The sequence below is a fragment of the Cuculus canorus genome, chromosome 4, assembly GCF_017976375.1.
Source record: "Cuculus canorus isolate bCucCan1 chromosome 4, bCucCan1.pri, whole genome shotgun sequence".
NCBI classification, from domain to species: Eukaryota; Metazoa; Chordata; class Aves; order Cuculiformes; family Cuculidae; genus Cuculus; species Cuculus canorus.
This window is the reverse complement of record NC_071404.1, coordinates 61,679,754-61,689,849: the sequence shown is the minus strand read 5'-3', so window position 1 is coordinate 61,689,849 and position 10,096 is coordinate 61,679,754. Positions and strand designations below refer to the sequence as shown.

Sequence of the window (10,096 nt, the reverse complement as noted above, 5' to 3'; positions counted from 1 at the left end):
GTCTTCATAAACTATTCCGGTGCCGTAAAATTGTTCTCAAAACAGATGTGTCACAAATCTTATTTAGTGAGATAAATCTGAGAATTACCTTCGGTAGGTTTGTAGTGGTTATGGTTTTCAGTGGGAGGATTTAGAATCCATTTCTCTAGGTGGTGTGAATATTTTTTTACAAAGAATATGTTTTAAGGGGTATAAAATTTCTGATGATGTGACTTACACTTGGGTAGATATCTATCCTGGTTTTATTTAAATATTTGATTATTTCGTAGTGCAGATGGCATTGAATATACGAAGTCAATACTTTGAATGAGGCATGAAAATCAGTACTTGAGGTCAAAAGAGGCTTATAAAATAAATCAATGTCATAGGTCTGTCTAAGAGGTTGTGATCTGGTTACATCGAATGATACTCCTTAAGTATCAAAAGGAAGTACAAAAGCAAGATGTAAAGTTCATAGAAATTAATTGAGAAAGTAGCAAGCCTAATCAATTTTGTAATAAAGTTCATTGACCTCAAGATGAATTGGGAAGACTGCATTCAAGTTATCAATTTTATGCTTTCACAGTAGTTCTTCATAATGTGAAACAACAACTCCACTGGGTCACGTGGTAGTGGACTATCACACTTGTCCCTTTCTTCTGCTCCCTCATCCATGCTTAGCGTGTGTGTGGCTTGGTGTATGAAGTGTCTGCAGCATGTCATCATACCCATGATTTATCAGGGTGAGTGGCAGCTCTCTTGGATTCTAACTGTGTGACGGAGAGCTTTACTTCACAAGGTGACATTTACTTGGTCTAATTTCTTTTGTAGCTCTGTCCTTGAGCTTAAGTTTTCCCCTTTTTTTCTTTCACTTCCCATAAAATAATCCAGCCATACCGGAGATGTGTGAATGGATAACAGTAGTGAGAGAAGCCTCCATGATCCACTCCACGCTTTGAGCAGATGCAGGGTGACCTGCTATATGTACCCATCTTTAGGCCATTGATTATGCTTCCGCTGTTATAAGTCTTTTGCATCTTATCACAAGCTGCCCTGCCCTCAGTCTTATTTTGCTCCCGCTACCCACAAAACAGCCAACACAAAGGGATACTTGGGCTTTTTCATTCCTTTAGATCTCAAATCCATAAAGAAAATGTTGCAACAGACATGGCACCCGCTACTTCTTGTGCTAGGCCAATTGCCATAGGCTGTCACACAAGTTTCATAAATGGGAATGCTTGTGTCTGTAAAAATATAGATATTTGCACATGGTTTGTAATTAAATAAGGGTTAGCAAGCAATGCATTATAGTCCAATAAATGCTGCTCTCAGTGCCATGCATTGTCAAGATCACAAACCAGAAGCTGGAATATCTTTCACACACTTTCATTGTAAATCTGATAGTTGTCATTGTCATTACTGGATGTAACACAAACACTTCAATGAAATACAGGCAGGACTGAGAGAGCTCAGGCTTAGGTGTATTTTAGGTTTCGGTGTCTTTTCTGTAACACTGAAGATGTCTTCCACAGGAAGGTCTGTAAGAGTGCAAAAAAATCCTCTATTGGGTGTTTGGAGAAAGGGTGAGACAGTGGTAGATATTTTTCGATTTTCAGAGACAATGAAGTAATTTTAACTGGATAAATTAGAAGAACCCGGATAAACTCGTAGCCTATATTTTCCCTTAATTATATCGCAACTCATAATGAAGAATAGGTATGTATTTTTACCATGGCAGATATTATCACTGGTGATCCATTACTCATTTTGTGTATGCATGTGCATGCACATATGTTTTGATGTTTGCATGAAAAAACTATACCCTAACTCAAGTGGTACAGGTGTACAGACTGAGTGCCTGGAAGTTCATTTACCTGCTGGGCAAAAGAACTTCTGTTCTTTTGCTTTATCAGTGGCAAGTGAAAATTTGATAATGTTCAGGCATTCCATACAGAAAAACTACTTGACAGCCCTCAAAGTTCCTCACCTGCTATTTGACCTGAGTTTTTCTAGGAGGAACTTTCTATCCTGAACTTATTTTCTAAAGCTTGAAGGGCATATGCAACAGAGCAGATGTAAAGACTTTTTCACAGTCCCAAGCAATTTGTGTGGTTTCAACACATGCTCCAACCCATTCTCTGCAAAGGTTTGTCTTAATTTAGGCTGCTACTCAGTTCTTACAAAATTAGAGCCATTTTTTACCCTCTTGGCAAGTAAATTGCTGGTCTCTGGCTACATTTTCCTTTGGTTGAAGTAGTAGGTCACACCTCGTGCTGAGCTGTTGCGAGTATCGGAGAGTCAGCCGCAGCGTACTAAGCGATCGTGATAAGTTACACCAATCTGTTGCAATATCTCCCTGTACCTCAACCACAAATGAGGACAAACAGATTTTTAGGCTAATTTGTTTGATGAACCAACCAAGGAAGGCAGGCATCTCCCCAGAAACTTGAATGAAACTGCTCCTGCTCTGTCCAGCTCCTTGAAATCTGCGGGGCAAGCCTCCACCTGGGTTGTCTCACCTCTCCTTTAAATTCTGAGTGGAGTAGGTGTGATCTAACTCCATCTTCTCCATCACACTGATGAGATGATTTCTGTTGTGCAGAGCGGAGGAAAGAGAAGACAAATGATGAATGCAGCAGTTTGGCTTTCTCAGATGTTCCACTAGAAACTGTAACAGAGGCTGGTCTCTTTTGAGAGCAGTCCCATCAGCCCGAAGGGCAAGGTGGGAGGAAGAAATTCTTGACCAACGTTATGAAAAGCCTTGTGTGCACATGGGTGCAATTTCTCACAACGTCTCATGGCATATGGGAGAAGGCATTTGGTGGGGCCTTGAATAGCCCTGGTCTAGTGGAAGGTGTCTCTGCCCACGGCAGGGACGTTTGAACTAGATCACCTTTAAGGTCCCTTTGAAGCCAAACCATTCTGTGACTCCATAATTCTATAAAATTGCCATAGCTGCACCAAAGTTAATGGAGTTGTAACAACTGATGCTAGTTGACCAACAGTCCTACAGAGGTTACAGCATAATCTGGCACCTTGATTTCTATATAGGCTCTTAAAGAAGTAGCTTGGTTTTCAGAGGTGCAGGTGTATTGTCATTCTTTTATTCCTGCCTGTGCTGAACTACGAGACTTGATCCAAACCTTCAGTCTGCCTTTCAAAATAAGAACTTTAAGTAACATCAGATATTTCTGGTCCCAAAGTTGAATTTGCTTGTGACTGGGTATTTTTTTATCAGTCAATGTGCATATGTGGCACACAGTAACTCTTCACAACCTGTGTTAATTTTTATTCTGGCACATAAATCATGGCAGTTACTGCAGTGATTGAAGATAGAGCATTAGCAGCTTTTCAGAGGAAATAAAGATGCATATGTTTAAATCAAAGTTGTATTAGGACTTAGATCTTAGTGTTGCTTCTAGCACAGAGCAACACTATTTTTTCCTCATCAATTGATCAAGAGACAGAGGAGATAATTATCAATTCTGAGGAGAAGAAAACATAAATGTATTTTAATAAAAGAATGTAAAACCAGTTCTAGGTGCAGTCCTCTTAATTTCCAACAATAGTGGTGGGGGGTGGATTTTTTCCAACCAGCACAAGCAGCTGGAAGCAATAAACAGTACAGAAGTATAGCTAAACACATCCTCTTTTTGCGTTAAAATCTGCTTATTGACAAAAAAATATGTTTTTCCTACAACACTTTTGATTGTAAACATGGCAATCTTTAAAATTAGATTTCAAAGAAAGCCTGGAAGCAAGAGAGATATTTTACTTTTTCTTGTGAAACACTTGGATTGTCACTGCCTGGCTGGGTTTCCCGCATTTCCTGTTCACTGGAAGGTTATATGAAAATTTTCTGAGAAAGAAAACAGCTTAAATATGGATTCAGTTGATTACAGATGAAACATGAGCGTAATTCCTACACGAATCAGGACTAAACCTTGAATCTTCTGAGCTGATCATAAAAGACTAGAAAAAGTTTGTTTGTTTCTAATCATACAATTATGGTTTAGATGGAGAAAAGCAGTAGGAACACCAGATACCTGAAGGGCTGGTTTTGCTAACATTTCTGCCCCATTGCAGTGTAGACTTCTGCAATTGCTAGCACTACAGGGCATTTCTCATGATGTGTAATGAGGTCTTTAGATTTCCAAGGGCGAGAAAAGGAAAAGAAGTTGTACTGCCTGTCAATTATACAGTGTCTTACCGGTCATAAAAACAAATGTTTACAGTAAAATTAATTAAAAGAGAATCATACAGCAAATTTTGCAGCTAAAATAGGTTTTATTCGGGCTTATAACTAAATGTAAAAACAGCTTATCTCCACAAGTAGTAAAGCTAAGGCAGCATTTATTTAGGAATGGGATGGGATGTTTTCAGTTGGAAGGGACCTGCAATCATCATATACTCCAACTCCCTGACCAATTGAGGGCTGACCAAAAGTTAAATCTTCCATTTCATGCCAGTCACAGCTGAAATCCCAGAGCGGGGGTTATTCCACAGCAGAGGACAGGGTCATATCTGCATGGCATGGGGGGAAGTGCCCAGAGGAAGAACTGCAGATCTGGGGCTCTTTGATGTCCAGCACTGCAGCTTGGCCCATCCCTCCCTGGAGACAGCCTCATCCCTGCAGACACTCCCAATCCTTACGGACAGACCCCATCCCTGGATGGTCTGCACCATTCCTCATTCCCGCTGACGACTAACAGTGTCCCTCTAGCACACCCCTAAATGCCATTTTTCTCCATAGCCTGGAGAAGGGGAGGCTGAGTGGAGACCTCCTTGCACTCTGCAGCTCACCAAGAGGAAGTTCCGGATGCTTTCTTCAGGGAGAGCTTTTATTGCAAACTGCAAATCGCGAATACAAGAACACTGTACAATAGATTATTCCTCTGTGACTTTCCTGTTCACAGCAAAACCTGTCTGCCTAACAAACCATGAGAAGAATTTCTTTATGTCACCATTACACCTAAGCTTTTACTCAGCCTTCACTCTAAGCTGCCTAGGCCTAGCATTCCACCGAACCCACCTAATCTCCGCCCTCTTATGCTTAGAAGGTATAATACTATCCATGTACATAGCCCTATCAATCTGACCCATCGAAAACCAAACACCCTCTCCAACTCTAATACCAATTCTTATACTCGCATTCTCAGCCTGCGAAGCAGGCACAGGACTAGCAATACTAGTAGCCTCCACACGAACTCACGGTTCAGACCACCTACACAACCTAAACCTCCTACAATGCTAAAAATCATCCTACCTACAATCATACTCCTCCCAACAGCCTTCCTCTCACCAACAAAATTCCTATGAACTAACATCACAACACACAGCCTACTCATTGCTACCATAAGCCTCCACTGATTAACTCCAACATACTTCCCCCACAAAACAGCAACTCAATGAACAGGAATCGACCAAATCTCATCCCCCCTAATAGTCCTATCATGCTGACTACTTCCATTAATACTCATAGCAAGCCAAAACCACTTACACCCAGAGCCCCCAACACGAAAACGAATCTTCATCACTACTCTCATCTTAATTCAACCATTCATTCTACTAGCATTCTCAACCACAGAACTAACAATATTTTACATTTCATTCGAAGCAACCCTTATCCCAACCCTAATTCTTATTACACGCTGAGGAAATCAACCAGAACATCTAAGCGCCGGCATCTATCTACTATTTTACACCCTCATTAGCTCCCTCCCACTATCAGTTACAATCCTATATCTACACACACAAACCGGAACCCTTCACCTAACCTTATTAAATCTAATAAATTCCCCAATATCCACCTCATGAACTAACTTACTATCAAGCTTAGCCTTACTAATAGCCTTCATAGTAAAAGCCCCCTTATACGGACTCCACCTATGATTACCAAAAGCCCACGTAGAGGCACCAGTTGCAGGCTCTATACTACTAGCAGCACTTCTTTTAAAACTGGGCGGTTATGGAATTATACGAGTCACTACCCTAATAGCCCCCCTAATAGACTACCTATACTACCCATTTCTCGCCCTAGCCCTATGAGGAGCACTAATAACAAGCTCCATCTGTCTACGCCAAACTGACTTAAAAGCACTAATTGCCTATTCATCAGTAAGTCACATAGGCCTAGTAATCGCAGCAGGAATAATTCAAACCCAATGATCCTTCTCTGGTGCAATAATCTTAATAATCTCTCATGGACTTACCTCATCAATACTATTTTGCCTAGCTAACACAAACTACGAACGCACCCACAGACGAATCCTACTCCTGACACGCAACCTACAACCTATCCTTCCTCTAATAGCCATCTGATGACTACTAGCTAACCTAACAAACATGGCTCTTCCACCAACAACCAATTTAATAGCAGAACTCACCATCATAATCACACTATTCAACTGATCTGTCTTCACCATTATCCTAACCGGAGCAGCTACCCTACTAACTGCCGCCTACACACTATTCATATTACTAACAACCCAACGAGGAGTAACACCAACATACATCACCTCAATACAAAACTCAAATACAGGAGAACATCTCCTAATAACACTCCACATCCTCCCTATACTACTCCTAATCCTAAAACCAGAACTAATCTCAGGAATACCCCTATGCAAGTATAGTTTCAAACCAAACATTAGACTGTGATTCTAAAAATAGAAGTTAAACCCTTCTTACTTGCCAAGAGGGAGTTCAACCAGCAGGGACTGCTAACTCCTGCATCTGAGTCTAAAACCTCAGCCCTCTTACTTTTAAAGGATAATAGTAATCCACTGGTCTTAGGAGCCATCCACCTTGGTGCAAATCCAAGTAAAAGTAATGGAACTAGCCCTACTACTAAACACATCCATACTTCTTACACTAACACTAATCACCACTCCAATAATCCTCCCTCTCATTTCAAAAAAACTCAACTCCCCAAGCACCATCACCACCAATATCAAAACTGCCTTCTTTACTAGCTTAATTCCAATAACACTATTCCTCCATTCAGGGACAGAAAGCATTGTATCATGTTTAGAATGAAAATTCATTACTAACTTCAAAATCCCTATTAGCTTCAAAATTGACATATACTCAATAATATTCTTCCCAATCTCATTATTTGTAACTTGATCTATTCTACAATTTGCATCCTGATACATAGCCACAGAGCCATACATTAAAAAATTCTTCTACTACTTACTAATATTTTTAATCGCAATAATAATCCTAACAATCGCCAACAACATATTCCTCCTATTCATTGGCTGAGAGAGAGTAGGAATCATATCCTTCCTACTAATCGGCTGATGACAGGGCCGTGCAGAAGCCAACACAGCCGCACTACAAGCCATCTTATACAACCGAATTGGAGACATCGGCCTTATCCTAAGCATAGCATGACTAGCTTCCACTACAAACTCATGAGAAATACAACAAGCCCTATCTCCGAACCAAACCCCAATTATACCCCTATTAGGTTTAATTCTAGCCACAACAGGAAAATCAGCTCAGTTTGGACTACATCCATGACTCCCAGCCGCTATAGAAGGTCCCACCCCAGTTTCTGCCCTACTCCACTCAAGCACAATAGTAGTAGCCGGAATCTTCCTACTTATCCGCACCCATCCAATACTATCCAACAATCAAGCTGCCCTAACCACATGCCTATGCCTAGGGGCCCTATCCACACTATTTGCCGCCACATGTGCCCTAACACAAAATGACATCAAAAAGATCATCGCCTTCTCCACATCAAGCCAACTAGGACTAATAATAACCACCATCGGACTAAACCTACCCCAATTAGCATTCCTACACATCTCAACCCATGCCTTCTTCAAAGCTATACTATTCCTATGTTCAGGATCAATTATCCACAACCTCAATGGAGAACAAGACATTCGAAAAATAGGAGGCCTGCAAAAAATACTCCCAACAACCACTTCATGCCTGACCATCGGCAACCTCGCCTTAATAGGAACCCCATTCCTAGCCGGATTCTACTCGAAAGACTTAATCATTGAAAGCCTCAACACCTCCTACCTGAACACCTGAGCACTACTAATCACTCTACTAGCCACAGCATTCACCACTACTTACAGCCTACGAATAACCATCCTAGTACAAACAGGATTTACCCGGATGCCCGCAATCACTCCAATAAATGAAAACGACCCAAAAATCACCAACCCAATCACTCGTCTCGCACTAGGCAGCATCATAGCTGGCCTACTCATTACATCCTACATTACCCCAACAAAAACCCCCCCAATAACCATACCAACATACATAAAAATCGCAGCCTTAATACTCACAATCACAGGAATTATCCTAGCCATCGAATTAGCCAACATAACACACACACTCACTCAACCCAAGCAAAATACATATCTAAACTTCTCCTCCACATTAGGATACTTCAACCCCCTAACACACCGCTTAACCCCAATAGGCCTACTAAGCACAGGACAAAAATTCTCATCACATCTAATCGACCTATCATGATATAAAAAAATAGGACCAGAAGGACTCGCCGACCTACAACTCATAGCATCCAAAGCAGCCACCACCCTACATAGCGGACTCATTAAAACCTACCTGGGATCATTCGCCCTATCAATCCTAATTATATTAATAACACACAGAACAACAAAACCAATGGCCCCAAACCTACGAAAACACCACCCCCTATTAAAAATAGTCAACAACTCCCTAATCGACTTACCTACTCCCCCCAATATCTCTACCTGATGAAACTTTGGCTCGCTCCTAGGCATCTGCCTGATTGTACAAATTACAACAGGCCTACTACTAGCAATACACTACACCACGGACACAACCCTAGCCTTTTCCTCCGTCGCCCACACATGCCGAAATGTCCAATATGGCTGACTAATCCACAACCTACACGCAAACGGAGCGTCAATATTCTTCATCTGCATCTACTTTCACATCGGACGCGGGTTCTATTACGGCTCGTACTTCTATAAAGAGACCTGAAACACAGGAGTCATCCTACTACTTACACTGATAGCAACCGCCTTCGTCGGGTACGTCCTCCCATGAGGACAAATATCATTCTGAGGTGCCACCGTCATCACCAACCTATTCTCCGCTATTCCGTACATTGGCCAAACTATCGTAGAATGAGCCTGAGGGGGCTTCTGAGTAGACAACCCAACATTAACCGGCTTTTTTGCCCTACACTTCCTACTACCATTCGCAATCGCAAGCCTAACCTTAATCCACCTTACCTTCCTGCACGAATCCGGCTCAAACAACCCCCTAGGACTATCATCAAACTGTGACAAAATCCCATTCCACCCATACTTCTCCATAAAAGACCTCCTAGGATTTATCATAATACTCTTATCCCTAGCAACCCTAGCCCTATTTTCACCAACCCTGCTAGGAGACCCAGAAAACTTTTCCCCAGCCAACCCACTAGTAACACCACCACATATCAAGCCAGAATGATACTTCCTATTCGCATACGCCATTCTGCGCTCCATCCCAAATAAACTAGGAGGAGTACTAGCCCTAGCAGCTTCAGTGCTAGTACTCTTCTTAGCCCCATTACTTCACAAATCAAAACAACGAACAATAACTTTCCGCCCACTATCACAGGCCCTATTCTGAATTCTAGTAACTAACCTTTTTATCCTAACATGAATCGGCAGCCAACCAGTAGAACACCCATTCATCATTATCGGCCAACTAGCTTCCTTCACCTACTTCACAATCCTCCTAATCCTATTTCCAATTGTCGCTACACTAGAAAACAAAATACTTAACTACTAATAACACTCTAATAGTTTATACAAAACATTGGTCTTGTAAACCAAAGACTGAAGATTTACATCTCTAAGTTCTTAGAGTTCGTCCCCAATGCACACATCTCCCCCTTCTCCTATTTTTCCTCTATTTATTTTTCTTCCCCCCCCCCAGACCACAATTCATGTACTATTACATACCACTCTCGACCACATGATATATTACATGTATGTCCTACATACATTAACTTCATATCAGACTTTAATTTCACAGAACTCATCCTACGTTCAAGGAATAGCCACTTAGAATATTACCCATACACCCCTACATGAATGTACTGAATCCA

The 10,096-nt window shown here is 41.4% G+C and overlaps 1 pseudogene; it reads left to right on the top strand.

Moving 5' to 3' along the window:
- The first annotated feature begins 8,733 nt into the window (after window positions 1–8,733).
- Window positions 8,734–9,587, top strand: LOC128852137 (cytochrome b-like; annotated as a pseudogene).
- The last annotated feature ends 509 nt before the right edge of the window (window positions 9,588–10,096 follow it).